This window comes from Oncorhynchus mykiss, chromosome 30, assembly GCF_013265735.2.
Source record: "Oncorhynchus mykiss isolate Arlee chromosome 30, USDA_OmykA_1.1, whole genome shotgun sequence".
Classification (NCBI taxonomy): domain Eukaryota; kingdom Metazoa; phylum Chordata; class Actinopteri; order Salmoniformes; family Salmonidae; genus Oncorhynchus; species Oncorhynchus mykiss.
The window spans coordinates 23,185,199-23,199,770 of record NC_050570.1 but is presented as its reverse complement, the minus strand read 5'-3'; positions in this window follow the sequence as shown (position 1 = coordinate 23,199,770).

The following is a 14,572-nucleotide window of genomic DNA, read 5'->3' as shown; positions in this document are numbered from 1 at the left end:
GGGTGTCACCTAGAGATCTTAAGATGAATGGACTAACTGTAAGTCGCTATGGATAAGAGTTACAGCCTTATTCTAAAATTGATTAAATCGTTTTTTTACTCATCAATCTACACAAAATACCCTATAATGACAAAGCAAAAACAGGTTTTTAGACACTTTTGCAAATGTATAAAAATAAATAAACGGAAATATCACATTTACATAAGAACTCAGACCCTACACTTAGTACTTTGTTACAGCACCTTTGGCAGCGACTACAGCCTTGATTCTTCTTGGGTATGACGCTACAAGCTTGGCACATCTGTTTTTGGGGAGTTTCTCCCATTCTTCTCTGCAGATCCTCTCAAGCTCTGTCAGGTTGGATGGGGAGTGTTGCTGCACAGCTATTTTCTCCAGAGATGTTCGATCGGATTCAAGTCTGGGCTCTGGCTAGGCCACTCAAGGACATTCAGAGACTTGTTCCTAAGCCACTCCTGTGTTGTCTTGGCTGTGTGCTTAGGGTTGTTGTCCTGTTGGAAGGTGAACCTTCGCCCCAGTCGGAGGTCCTTAGCGCTCTGGAGAAGGTTTTAATCAAAGATCTCTCTGTACTTTGCTCTGTTGATCTTTCCCTCGACCCTGAATAGTCTCCCAGTCCCTGCCGCTGAAAAACATCCCCACAGCATGATGCTGCCACCACCATGCTTCATCGTAGGGGTGGTGCCAGGTTTCCTCCAGACGTGATGCTTGGCATTCAGGTCAAAGAGTTCAATCTCCAAGCAGGCTGTCATGTGCTTTTACTGAGGAGTGGCTTCCAACTGGCCACTCAACCATAAAGGCCTGATTGGTGGAGTGATACAGAGATGGTTGTCCTTCTGGAAGGTTTTCCCATCTCCACAGAGGAACTCTGTCAGAGTGACCATTGGGTTCTTGGTCACCTCCCTGACCAAAGACCTTCTCTGCCGATTGCTCAATTTGGCAGGGTGGCCAGCTCTTGGAAGAGTTTTGGTGGTTCCAAACTTCTTCCATTTAAGAATGATGGCGGCCACTGTGTTCTTGGGGATCTTCAGTGCTGCAGAAATGTTTTGGTACACTTCTTCAGATCTGCGCCTCGACACAATCCTGTCTCTGAGATCTATGGGCAATTCCTTCGACCTCATAGCTTGGTTTTTGCTCTGACATGCACTGTCAACTGTGGGACCTGATATTAACAGGTGTGTGTCTTTCCAAATCATGTCCAATCAATTGAATTTACCACAGGGGAACTCAAGTTGTAGAAACATCTCAAGGATGATCAATGGAAACAGGATGCACCTGAGCTCAATTTCGAGTCTCACAGCAAAGGGTCTGAGTACTTCAAGGTATTTCAGTTTTTTATTTCTAATAAATGTGCAAACATTTCTAAAAACTTGTTTTCGCTTTGTCATTATGGGGTTTGTGTGTAGATTGATGATGATTTTTTATTTTATTTAATCCATTTTAGAATAAGGCTGTAACCTAACAAAATATGGGACAAGGGAAGGGGTCTGAATACTTTCCGAATGCACTCTATAGTGATGTCACAAATGTATAATTTGTACATTTCTTTATAAAAAAAAGTGTTGCTTGACGTGTTTGACTCTGTAACTAGCAGTTCTACTTATTTCGCTGACAATGAGGCGGATATATAGCGTTTTGCAACAAAACATGATTATTTGTCTCTCTGAAATGAAAACATTAAGTTAGCGATATCAAACAAATACATGCCTGTCATTGAACAACCCCATGCCCTGATTAGGTGGTGAAAATATACACTAACCTCTTTTATAAGTTCTTTAAACAAAACAAGCTAATTTACCAACATGTCTGAACATTTATATATATATATAGCGTTCTGGAATGAAACTCTTACATTTTTCTTTCACTTTGAAAATGTGGAGGTTGTTTAGATCGATAGGAAAAAAACAAATTGAATCCCTTTTTAGGTGTAATTTTAAGGCAGGGAATGTGTAGACTTTCACTAGCGACTGTATGTAGTGTATATGTAAACAAATACATGTCTAATTTAATGCACTGTTCATACTGTATTTAATCTAGATGCCTGTCTATGACTTTGAAAAAAAATATGTTTGCATATCTGTGTAAAGAACCATTAAAAAATATTAATCCTCTTTAATGAAATGTCAACTAAGCTGTAGTGACAAATCATCTTTTGAAAATCGATTTATGACAGCGAAAACATTTGCAGGATAAACACAACGTTTTGACTCCGGCGAAATTAGGACAAGAGATGTCTTTTTTTGCAGGTGTTTTGGTCTCATCTTTGATGATTCTAATGTTTATTAAACATATATAATGTATAAATCACAGCTCACTGCTTTAGATGTAGCAGATATAGTTATGATGATGGGGAGAGCTGTGTCTCTTCTGGCATAACTACTTGGCTTTGTCTCAGTAGGTTAAAGATAAACCACATGTGATTTGATATGGGCTTGTGTGTGTACCCACAGAGCTCAGGTGGTGGATATCTCGACATTGTGTGAGAGGGGAATGCTGCCATGACAACGCTGATACAGTGAGTCATTGTGACCGTGTCCTCAGATCCTCCTCACTAGCCCTCCCCTGGGACATGATGGACACCAGAAGGGCACCTGGAGGGGTTGGCATGGCTGGGACTCTGGTGCTTCTCTGGGCAGGACTAGGTCTGTTCAAGACTTGGGGAGAAGGAGAATCCCAGGATGGGTCCACACATGGGCTGTCCCCTCTCCAAACAGGACCATAGGAGTATGGGAGAGTCAGGGGAGACCTAACACCAGCCGTGGCCAAAGGTGAGTATGGCACCCCAGGATAAAATTGAACTGGTCATGGCAGCAAGCAATATATTGTATGTTTGCATGTTTGGTGTATTTACAGTAATTGATATTGAAGGTATTGAGATTTTTTTTTTAACTGTTGTAATCCCAGAATTGTGATAATCTGTAACAAATATTATTGTATTTCTCAGAAATGTGTTGTTTTGTGTGATGTGTTCCTACTTCGTTACTCTAACCATGCCAACTTCACCAAAGCCATACATCTCAATATCTTTATCTAAATGGCTCTGGCTTTCGCCACACAGTGTTGTCATAGAACCCTTTAAAATAGGTGGAGAGTTGGTCCATGTCAAACATGGGTGTTGCTTTCATGCTTGGGGAGATTCCACTCAGACATTCCATACTGGCAGCAGGGGAGACTCCAGTCTTTGATCTCACAGAGAGGCAGCCAAGTTCTCTCTTCTCTAGGTAGACACAGCAACCTGTTCCAATTATCAAAGGATGGTACCTCACCTTGCTCTCACGTTGGCTGGCCAAACAGATGTGGGAGAAGATGATCACATCCAGTTCATTTTTAAACTCACTGCCATTCCACATCAAAGTTTGTTTCAATTCCATTGATTGAGGTGATGTAATATACACTACTGGCTGGTGAATTCCTAACATTCATTTCAATCAAAGTTGAGCATTGCCAAAGCTATCTTATTACACACTTCAGTCTCACAATCCTCTAACTGATTATTGATCCATGTTTTGTTCCCTTTTCTAGAATCTGTTGGACCTCTTGGACATGCTTTCCCCCGACCACTACAACGTCTCTACAACAGGGGCTGATTGGCCTACGAGACCAGACAGTACTCCACCTTGTACCTCCCCACACACACAGAGTTTGCTCTTCAGTAAGTCATATGGATAGACAGCGTGTGGAAATGATAACCAGCAAGCTGATGTAAAGATCAAATCTAATAATTTTGAGTTTGAAAGACATTGTCGAAATGCCTTATTTTATTGGGTAGATGGGGAGGTTCTTTCAAGGTTGACATTATGCTTCGGTGCGAAACTTGAACTTGAATGTTGACATGTCGGGCACTGAAGCTGAATGAATATGCCAGCGTTGTGGTAAACTTTGCATTGGCTTATGAAACTGGTCTTCAATGTGTTTAAATGACCAGTTACCCTGTCTGAAACACGACAATTACATTTCACTCCACTTTGAATGCAAAATAGCCTTATTTGGCTTGCTAATTTGCATCAGTCACAATTGCATAGACAAGACTGTCAAGACTGTTTGTGGTTGAAGATGCAGTGTGAGCCTGTGGGAGATGTGTGTGTCAGGTTTTCAGATGAGGCTGGGAGGCCTGGGTGGAGGAAAGGAGTCTGCTTGCAGTGCTGTCAGAGGAAGCGGAGGAGTTGCTACAGCTGAGACTGGGATCTGGACTACTCACCTTCATCAGTACCTGGAGCCGAGGCTACTCAATACCAACAGATACACGTGCACATATGTACACACACACAGTCATGTCCTCATCATGTCCTGAAATAGATGTCATTAGAATGGTTGACGTGACAAATATGTCTCCTATTACAATGTTATGAAAATCCATAGAGCATATCGTTTATTTTTGCCCTTAAGACAAAGCTCAATGACTATTTCCACGCATAGACACTGTGGTTCACACATAGACACTGCAGGCACAATGTCCTCTACAGTGGAGTGTCTCTATACCAGTTGCCTACTGATCCACCACATCTCTCTCTGTGTGTCCTCTTCCTCTGGGCAGGTTTCAAGCAGAGGGATGGAGAGTGGCACTGGCTGGCCCTGTCTGTCTCTCTGTCCAGACTGGAGATGTATGCTGACTGCTGCCTGTCAGACTGTAGACCCTGGAGGTCTCCACCCAAGGTCTCATTCTGCTGGGTGGGGCCATCCAGCCCTACCACAAACCCTTTACCGTAAGCCCACTGCTTTTCTGACCCCTGTGCTAATTTCCTCACATCGGCCCCAGTCTTCCTCTCACCCCGGGGAAAAGAGGGATGCACCAGGGAGGAAGGTCAAGTTTCATGTTTGTATTAGTCGTAGGTACACCGTCCAATGAAACGCTTACTTGACTTGCAGGTTCCTTCTCGACAACGCAACAACAATAAGAAATAAGAAAAGATAAGAAACAAACATAAAGTAAATGTCTCAGTAGAACAGAATAAACATTTGAGCATAAGTATAATACAGGAAGGTGCAATTTATAGTCCAATATTTACACTTGTTTTGAGGAAGAGAGGATTGGGGGGAAAGTGCTTAAATTGTGCAGTATTTACTGTAGGTTGGCTCAATGTGAAGTTCAATGGCACAAAAATAAGTTTGGCTTGATTGGACTAATCAGAGAAAATGACTTGGTGATGTACTGTATGCTTGGTCATATCTTCTGGTGGAGTAATAGTTATATCATCTTACAAATGAATTAACTTGTTTTATTTGAACTGTTATTGTTCTTGATAATTTAACGGTTTTACGATGCATTCAAAGCGTTATTGGATTTTTCCCCCAATTTGAATCAAATGAATATCTCTTAACATTTGAAGCTATTAATAAGATATTTTTTCTTTTTTTTAACATTAATCAAAATCTGTCTGCCTGATAGACAGAGCTCCAATTGTGCAGACCTAACCAAAGAGTGAATATTAAAATCAATGGAGAACCATCATCATATTGTATGTGGTGGTGCTGTATGGCTTGTCTTAACCAGCCAAGGTGTGTGGACACAGGCAGGCTGAGTCTAGCCATCTCAGTGGCCATCCTTTATCCTAGCCCACGTCATTGACAAGGCTTCTATGGATGACACTGCCTCCTCAGTGATGCCCTGCCTGTATAAAACCTCACGTCTCCCCTCACTCTGTCCTTCCCTGCACATGAACAAAGCAGGACTAACTCATACCACAGACACCAACAACTGGCACTCCCATCTGAAAAGAAGGGACCTATGCATGTGGAATATACTGATGTTTACTCGTAAGAAGCTACCTGGTGGATATTGACCTCACCGTCTGGGGCTGCAACTGTGGAACTGTCACTAGAGGTTCCGGACCATGTACCGTCGCAGGAGGTTCCAGACCGTGTACCGTCGCAGGAGGTTCCGGAAGCTCCGGACCGGGGACCGTCGCCGGAAGCTCCGGACTGGGAACCGTCGCCGGAAGCTCCGGACTGGGGACCGTCGCCGGAAGCTCCGGACTGGGGACCGTCGGCGGAAGCTCCGGACTGGGGACCGTCGGCGGAAGCTCCGGACTGGGAACCGTCGCCGGAAGCTCCGGACTGGGGACCGTCGCCGGAAGCTCTGGAATGGGGACCGTCGCCGGAAGCTCTGGTGACACGCACTTCAGGGCGCGTGCGAGGAGCAGGCACAGGACGTACCGGACTGGGGAGGCGCACTGGAGGCCAGATACGTGGAGCCGGCCCAGGTTTCACCGGACTGATGACACGTTCCTCCAAATGCCTACGTTGCCGCATACTCCTAGCCAACACCATTCGGTACCATATATCATTCGTTATGTTGGCCCATGATACATATATTTTTAAAAAGCCAAGGGATTGGTTAAGAGATGGCTGAGATATTGATAACTCAGGAGATTTTACGTGTCCATTTAAATCCTTAGTAAATCCACTCCACAATGGCCTATCAACTTGAAACATTTTAGGGCCGTCAAAGACATTACCATGGTGAACCATGTTACGATTGGTATTGATAGCTTAAAAAATAAGGAAACTATTCACAATTCACCTTTTGATTATGTAATGCTAATGCTTAAATTGACTTCACTTCAAATGTATTCTTTGGACTCATCACAATAGCTCCTAAAGAGTTTGATAAAATAACGTTGATGCATTCGAAGAAGACCACACTATACCAGTAGACAATTTAGCACATACGTTTATATGCTAAAATATGCTAACAATACAAAAAAATATTCTCATGAACCATTGGACCAAATTATTCCAAATGTGGAATGTAGGCCCAATCAGATGTAATGTGTCCAATTAAATCACTGTAAATCCACTCCACAGTGGCTTATCAACCTGTCATCACTATCATGGACGTCCCTAAGGTGAAGAGGATTTTGTATTTAGACTCATTACATCAGTCTCGGTTTTGAGAAAAAGTAGTTTCTGCATTCAAATATGGCTGCACAGTACCTATAGATGCACGTTAGCACATTTGCTAATGCTAAAAATACTTTAAAAATCTTCTCCTCGTGAACCCGGTTGACCACAGATTTGGTATATAGACTCAGTGGCCAACTTTGCTGCATTCGAAGTCAGCCACGCTACACCACTAGTTAGCACCAAGAACTGAACCGATGGACATGGGGCCATGACATTTCTTATGTACCTTATGTACAGTTTATGTCCTTAGAAAGTCACTGTCAATAGAAAGTCACTGCAACCATAGATGGCTGCACCAGACCAGTTGGTGGCACTATAGATGTCATTGGCACCAGTGGCACCATAGGATACTAGAGCAATAACTAGTGATTAAGTGGAATTTGTCTCATGCAAATGAATGTTACATTTAAATTATCCAGATGAACAATGTGAAATATCATGATTAGTACATCGGTATAATCACATACCGTATTGTTGCCCTATTGTGTTGTCTGCACATAGGGAAACGTGGATATTTTTATTTGGGAAAATGAGGAACCGGACATCCTGCTGCTTGCGCATATATATATATATATATATATATATATATACATATATATATATTTATAAATTAACTTAATACATTAAGAATGACTCTAAGAATCATTACCTTCTACATTCAAAGATAACCAACCTACAAGACTAAACTTCACTTCCGCCATCCTTGCGGTATTGAGAGATAAACATGGTAATGCTTTCACTGATTACACATAGGAAGATAGTTCCTTTGTTATCCAACTGATCTTGTGTCCTTTCTGTCATCCTGTGAACCCTGTTCATTGCTGCTCGCAGATATATTTTAGTTGTTGTTCTTTCAGAAAATGTGATTATATTTCAGCATAAAACTGTTGATTATATATCCAGACCTTTGATTTCTTTATAATTCTTGAAAATGTGGTGTTTACTGTTCCCTTACAGAAAAATGAATTCTACAGAAAGCTTGTTGCAACATGGCCTGTAGGTGATCTCATCTCATACTTGATATCAGTCATTTCTAGACCATGTTATTGGAGGATGTGCCCTTTAGGTGGCAGTGTAGTGAATGAACCCTCTGTATACCAAAATAGTTGACATCACAGTTTATTGTAAACACAATGCAGCATATCAAGTGAAATGTATTCCATCATAAGGGAAAGGGGATACCTAGTCAGTTGCACAACTGAATGCATTCAACCGAAATGTGTGAATCAGAGAGGTGCAGGGTGCTGCCTTCATTGACATCCACTTCATCAGCACCCGAGGAGCAGTTGTTGGTTAACTGCCTTGCTCAAGGGCAGAACAGCAGATGTTTCCACCTTGCCAGCTCGGGGATTCGAACCAGCAACTTTTCAGTTACTGGCCCAACGCTTCTAACCGCTAGGCTACATGCCACCCCATACAGTATTTCATATATTTACAGTCCATGTACTGTATGTCAGTTAGAGAGTTGTTTCTTTCGCCTCAGAGACTGAAAGGCCCTCAAGTGCCTCTTGGCACCCCCTGGGATGCTGGACCTCCTGTAAGTAAACATACACTATTACTGTAACAATATCATCATCGCTGATAGACTGATAAACTATTGATTGATCACACTGATGCTTGTCCACTGAAAGTCAGAGATTGTTTTTATTCCAAGGATCACCAGGAATTACTGGAAAACAAGGAGGAAAAGGAGGTGGAGGGAAAATTGTAGGTTTTATCTGAATTTGATCAGAATCTACACCAAGGCATAACTTGTTTGCTTGTGGGTTGAAACTCATCCATATGTGGACATGAGTGGAAACTGAATAATATGCTTACAGTGCCTTTAGAAAGTACTCAGACCCCTTTACTTTTTCCACATTGTGTTAGGTTACAGCCTTATTCTAAAATGTATATATTTTTTTAAATCTTCAGCAATCTACACACAATACACCATAATGACAAAGCAAAAAAAAATGTTTTTTAGAAATGTTTGGGACAAGTCTCTGTATGTCTTTGTGTAGCCCAGCCAGAGCCCGGACTTTAGATCTGAAAATAGCTGTGCAGCAACGCTCCCCATCCAACCTGACAGAGCTTGAGATGATCTGCAGAGAAGAATGGGAGAAACTTCCCAAATACAGGTGTGCCAAGCTTGAAGCGTCATATCCAAGAAGACTCAATGCTGTAATCTTTGCCAATTGTGCTAAAACAAAGTACTGAGTAAAGGGTCTGAATACTTACTTCAATGTCTTTTTATTTTTTTATTGGCAAACATTTCTAAAAGCCTATTTATGCTTTGTCATTATGGGGTATTGTGCGTAGATTGATGAAAAAACTATTTAATCCATTTTAAATGAAGGCTGTAATGTAACAAAATGTGGAAAAAGTCAACGGGTCTGAATACTTTCTGAGGGCACTGTATGTGTTCACACAAATACATTACAGATACATTGCAGTTGACAGTTCCAACTGTGAGAACACAGGATAAGTAAGCCTGCCCATATGCCGAATGTCACCATTAACAACAATTACTTCAACTCTGAGATCTAAAAGCAACAGAGGGAGGTGAAGCTAACACACCTGCTGTTTCTATCCTCCCTCCTCCACTATCACAGAATGTCAACTTCCCTAAAATAGGATTACAGGATGCTGTTAGATGACACAGGTTACTGCTTCCACTCAGGCCACTCTCATTAGCTTCCATTAGAGATTTGAGCCCAAAGGCTACGTGCTGCTTTTACTTCCAGCACTTCTGTTTGTGAAGTAGCAGCACTATCATGGATATGAGCATTACTAGTGATTGATATAAGTATTAACAGCACCTTTAGAGCTGAAGCTCTTTAATCATCTGAAATGCACCACCGCTAAGTGTTGCTCTTTTTGCCCTGGCACACTGCTACTGCTGTGATAGCCAGTCCTGCCAGGCTGTCCCAGACAGACGGTGTCAATGGTGGCGCCACACAGGGCAAGCTGTCCACATCTGAGTGCCAGTGAACCCAACTGATACACTGAAGGAACCATTTTCACTACAGCTTTACTTCAGCTATGGCGCAGAAAACTGTTGTTCTGATTTTACACAACACCACTTTTGGGGTTTTGATCATTATCTGCTAGTCTTGTGTAGCCAGATGAGACTCTGTACCCTAGCATTCGCTCTGCATCCTGGCTAGAATAACCTAGAAGCCTGGCACGCAAACCAATGAGGGGAGGCTTTACATTTCCAGCATTGTGGTTAATTTCCGTACACTGAAGTCTATACTGACCATTCATGGAATTAACTACTTACTATACAATTGAATTTCACATTTTTAATTGATTATTTATTTATTCCCCCCCTCTTTTTTCTCCCCAATTTCGTGGTATCCAATTGTTAGTAGCTACTATCTTGCCTCATCGCTACAACTCCCGTACGGGCACAACCCAACCCAACCAAGCCGCACAGCGCGCATCCAACCTGGAAGCCAGCAGCACCAATGTGTCGGAGGAAACATCGTGCACCTGGCAACCACTGCGCCCGGCCCGCCACAGGAGTCGCTGGTGCGCGATCAGACAAGGATACCCCTACCGGCCAAACTCTCCCTAACCCGGACGACGCTAGGCCAATTGTGCGTCGCCCCACGGACCTCCCGGTCGCGGCCAGTTACAACAGAGCCTGGGCACGAACCCAGAGTCTCTGGTGGCACAGCTGGTGCTGAAGTACAGCGCCCTTAACCACTGCGCCACCCGGGAGGCCCCACTTTCATTTTTTAACTGGTCCCCACATGACCCTTGGGCTGCATGTTGCCTGCCATTATCATTAGCTATAGGTTTGAGCACACAGAGTTTGAGACTGAATTCCCCCATCTCCTTCCACCCGTGTCTGTATCCAGGGGGGTCCTGGACCACCAGGGATGCCCGGGCCTCCAGGAAGACCTGGGAATGATGGGATTGATTGCATAGATTCTGATGGCACTCCAGGACCACATGGGGAACAGGTAAGACACCTGCACAAAGACTGAAGATGTGTTATACTGTACATCAATAAATGGAGACTGTTCCAGTGTCAGTGTAGTTGACTTAACAGAGCTCTCTACTTTTATTAACAGGGTCTGCAGAGTTACAGAGGAGAGAAGGGGAGCAAAGGGAGTGAGTGGGTAAGAATGACTAGGACTTCTGAAGTTTCATAGATTAACCCATACAAACACATTACATATCAATGGACAGATGACAGAAACTCATCAAAGTCAAACTCATCTAAGTAAATGTTTTAAGCAGGGCAAAGGTAATACTCTGACTATGAAGGTTTTCATTGCGACTAGAAATTTCAGCAGTGCCAGCTGCAGTATGTCGTCATGCTTTCCACTGGTTGGTTGTGCAAGAAATCCATGCAATGACCAATGAAGAAAAGGGATGTACGCTAGACTTTTCTTTCATACCAGTAAGTTTTACCATCAATTGCTTGTAACAGTAATTATGTGTATTGTTCAGGGTCATGAAGGGGAACCAGGACCCCAGGGAAACAGAGGACGGAAAGGAGACAAGGTGACAAAGCATCTTGTTTACATGGAACAAAATGGTCTCACACGTGAGTCTTTTTCATCTCTGGTTCCAGAGCTAATTTTCATTCTAACTAATATCGTCTCAGTTTAGTGAGCAACCCGATAACACATTGAGGAATTCATTTGAAGTTCATACTGTGTTTCAACATTCATTCTAACTTGATTATTTTGTTGTGGTCAGAGGAATAAAGGAAACCGAGGCCTCATAGGGATCACTGGATATATAATAACTACTTTTGGATATTGCCATTTCATCACGTTGTCCATCAGTGGCTTATAATGGTTTATCATGTTAAATTTGAACATGTTGAAGTATGTTTAGTGTTTAAGTGGTTTCTTTCATGCTGTCGGGAATACATGGAGCCAGAGGACAACTGGGCTTCCCAGGAACATCTGGACCTCCTGTGAGTGTCACAGCTTTCTGTGTATTAAAATAGTTGTAACACAGTTTTCACCAACATTTCCCAAACAGATTTACCAGTCTTCTGAAAAATGTCTGCACTGTCTTGAAAGAGGCTTTTCTGGTTCTGAAGGGAGACATCGGTGGCCCCCCTGTAAGTGACCCTGCTTCACTCTCATTTGGATCATGCTCTGAAATTAATGTCACCCATGCTACCTATACAAACCTATTAATCTCATTTTCAGGGCAAAATGGGGCCAAGAGGGCTAAAAGGGTTACCAGGAGTCAATGGAGCACCAGTAAGGACACATTTGAGCATGATATTGTAGGTATTGAGCCACATGTCAACTCCCCTTTCTAATCTCTCTGTCTGTCATTAGGGCCAATCAGGTCAGCTAGGCCACTCGGCCTTCAGGTGAGAATTCAACTTATTGAATTGAAAGCTGAATTGACCCCACCCCTGATATTTACATCCAGATATACAGTGGGGAGAACAAGTATTTGATACGCTGCCAATTTTGCAGGTTTTCCTACTTACAAAGCATGTAGAGGTCTGTAATTTTTATCATAGGTACACTTCAACTGTGAGAGACGGAATCTAATACAAAAATCCAGAAAATCACATTGTATGATTTTTAAGTAATTCATTTGCATTTTCTTGCATGACATAAGTATTTGATACATCAGAAAAGCAGAACTTAATATTTGGTACAGAAACCATTGTTTGCAATTACAGAGATCATACGTTTCCTGTAGTTCTTGACCAGGTTTGCACACACTGCAGCAGGGATTTTGGCCCACTCCTCCATACAGACCTTCTCCAGATCCTTCAGGTTTCGGGGCTGTCGCTGGGCAATACGGACTTTCAGCTCCCTCCAAAGATTTTCTATTGGGTTCAGGTCTGGAGACTGGCTAGGCCACTCCAGGACCTTGAGATGCTTCTTACGGAGCCACTCCTTAGTTGCCCTGGCTGTGTGTTTCGGGTCGTTGTCATGCTGGAAGACCCAGCCACGACCCACCTTCAATGCTCTTACTGAGGGAAGGAGGTTGTTGGCCAAGATCTCGAGATACATGGCCACATCCATCCTCCCCTCAATACGGTGCAGTCGTCCTGTACCATTTCCAGAAAAGCATCCCAAAGAATGATGTTTCCACCTCCATACTTCATGGTTGGGATGGTGTCCTTGGGGTTGTACTCATCCTTCTTCTTCCTCCAAACACGGCGAGTGGAGTTTAGACTAAAAAAATATATTTTTGTCTCATCAGACCACATGACCTTCTCCCATTCCTCCTCTGGATCATCCAGATGGTCATTGGCAAACTTCAGACGGGCCTGGACATGCGCTGGCTTGAGCAGGGGGACCTTGCGTGCGCTGCAGGATTTTAATCCATGACGGCGTAGTGTGTTACTAATGGTTTTCTTTGAGACTGTGGTCACAGCTCTCTTCAGGTCATTGACCAGGTCCTGCCGTGTAGTTCTGGGCTGATCCCTCACCTTCCTCGTGATCATTGATGCCCCATGAGGTGAGATCTTGCATGGAGCCCCAGACCGGGGGTGATTGATCGTCATCTTGAACTTCTTCCATTTTCTAATAGTTGCGCCAACAGTTGTTGCCTTCTCACCAAGCTGCTTGCCTATTGTCCTGTAGCCCATCCCAGCCTTGTGCAGGTCTGCAATTTTATCCCTGATGTCCTTACACAGCTTTCTGGTCTTGGCCATTGTGGAGAGGTTGGAGTCTGTTTGATTGAGTGTGTGGACAGGTGTCTTTTATACAGGTAACGAGTTCAAACAGGTGCAGTTAATACAGGTAATGAGTGGAGAACAGGAGGGCTTCTTAAAGAAAAACTAACAGGTCTGTGAGAGCCGGAATTCTTACTGGTTGGTAGGTGATCAAATACTTATGTCATGCAATAAAATGCTAATTATTTACTTAAAAATCATACAATGTGATTTTCTGGATTTTTTTATTAGATTCCGTCTCTCACAGTTGAAGTGTACCTATGATAAAAAAATTACAGACCTCTACATGCTTTGTAAGTAGGAAAACCTGCAAAATCATCAGTGTATCAAATACTTGTTCTCCCCACTGTACAATGTATATGTACTTTTTCACAACTAATATTTTTGTTTTTTATTCCAGGGAGAGCCAGGTCCTGAAGGGATTGTTGGATTCCCTGGCGTTCATGGACGACAGGTAGGATCATATAGTTTTTTCTCACTCTCATTGATTTGATCATGCTACATTTAGTCACAAGAGAATATGCCCATACATCTGTGTCAGTGATCATAGGCCATCTGAAAACCATTGTAGAAGATCAAGTCCCATTTATTCTCCAGATTTACCTCACAATGAATGTAGAGGATCAATAGGTTTTGGATGTGTCTACAGGGAAAAACAGGTGCAGATGGGTCTGCAGATCCAAAAGGGGATTGCGTAAGTATCAATTAATGCTGAAGAATGTATTTTTAAAAGCAATTGTCATTCATATTTTCATAAATTGTGCTTGTATTCGACATGAGTCAATATTACGCAATCCTTCATGTTTTTAAATAGAGGGACGCAGGTGATGAGGAGGATATTGGAGAACCAGGACTCCCTGGGCTTAATGTAAGCACACACTAAATGTACAAGTAACATGTGAGTATTGATAAATGTATTTTATTAAACCAATTATGCTGTAAAAGTAATTCATAAACTTGGCCTCTGTGTAACGATTTTCATTGGTGGAAGAAGGA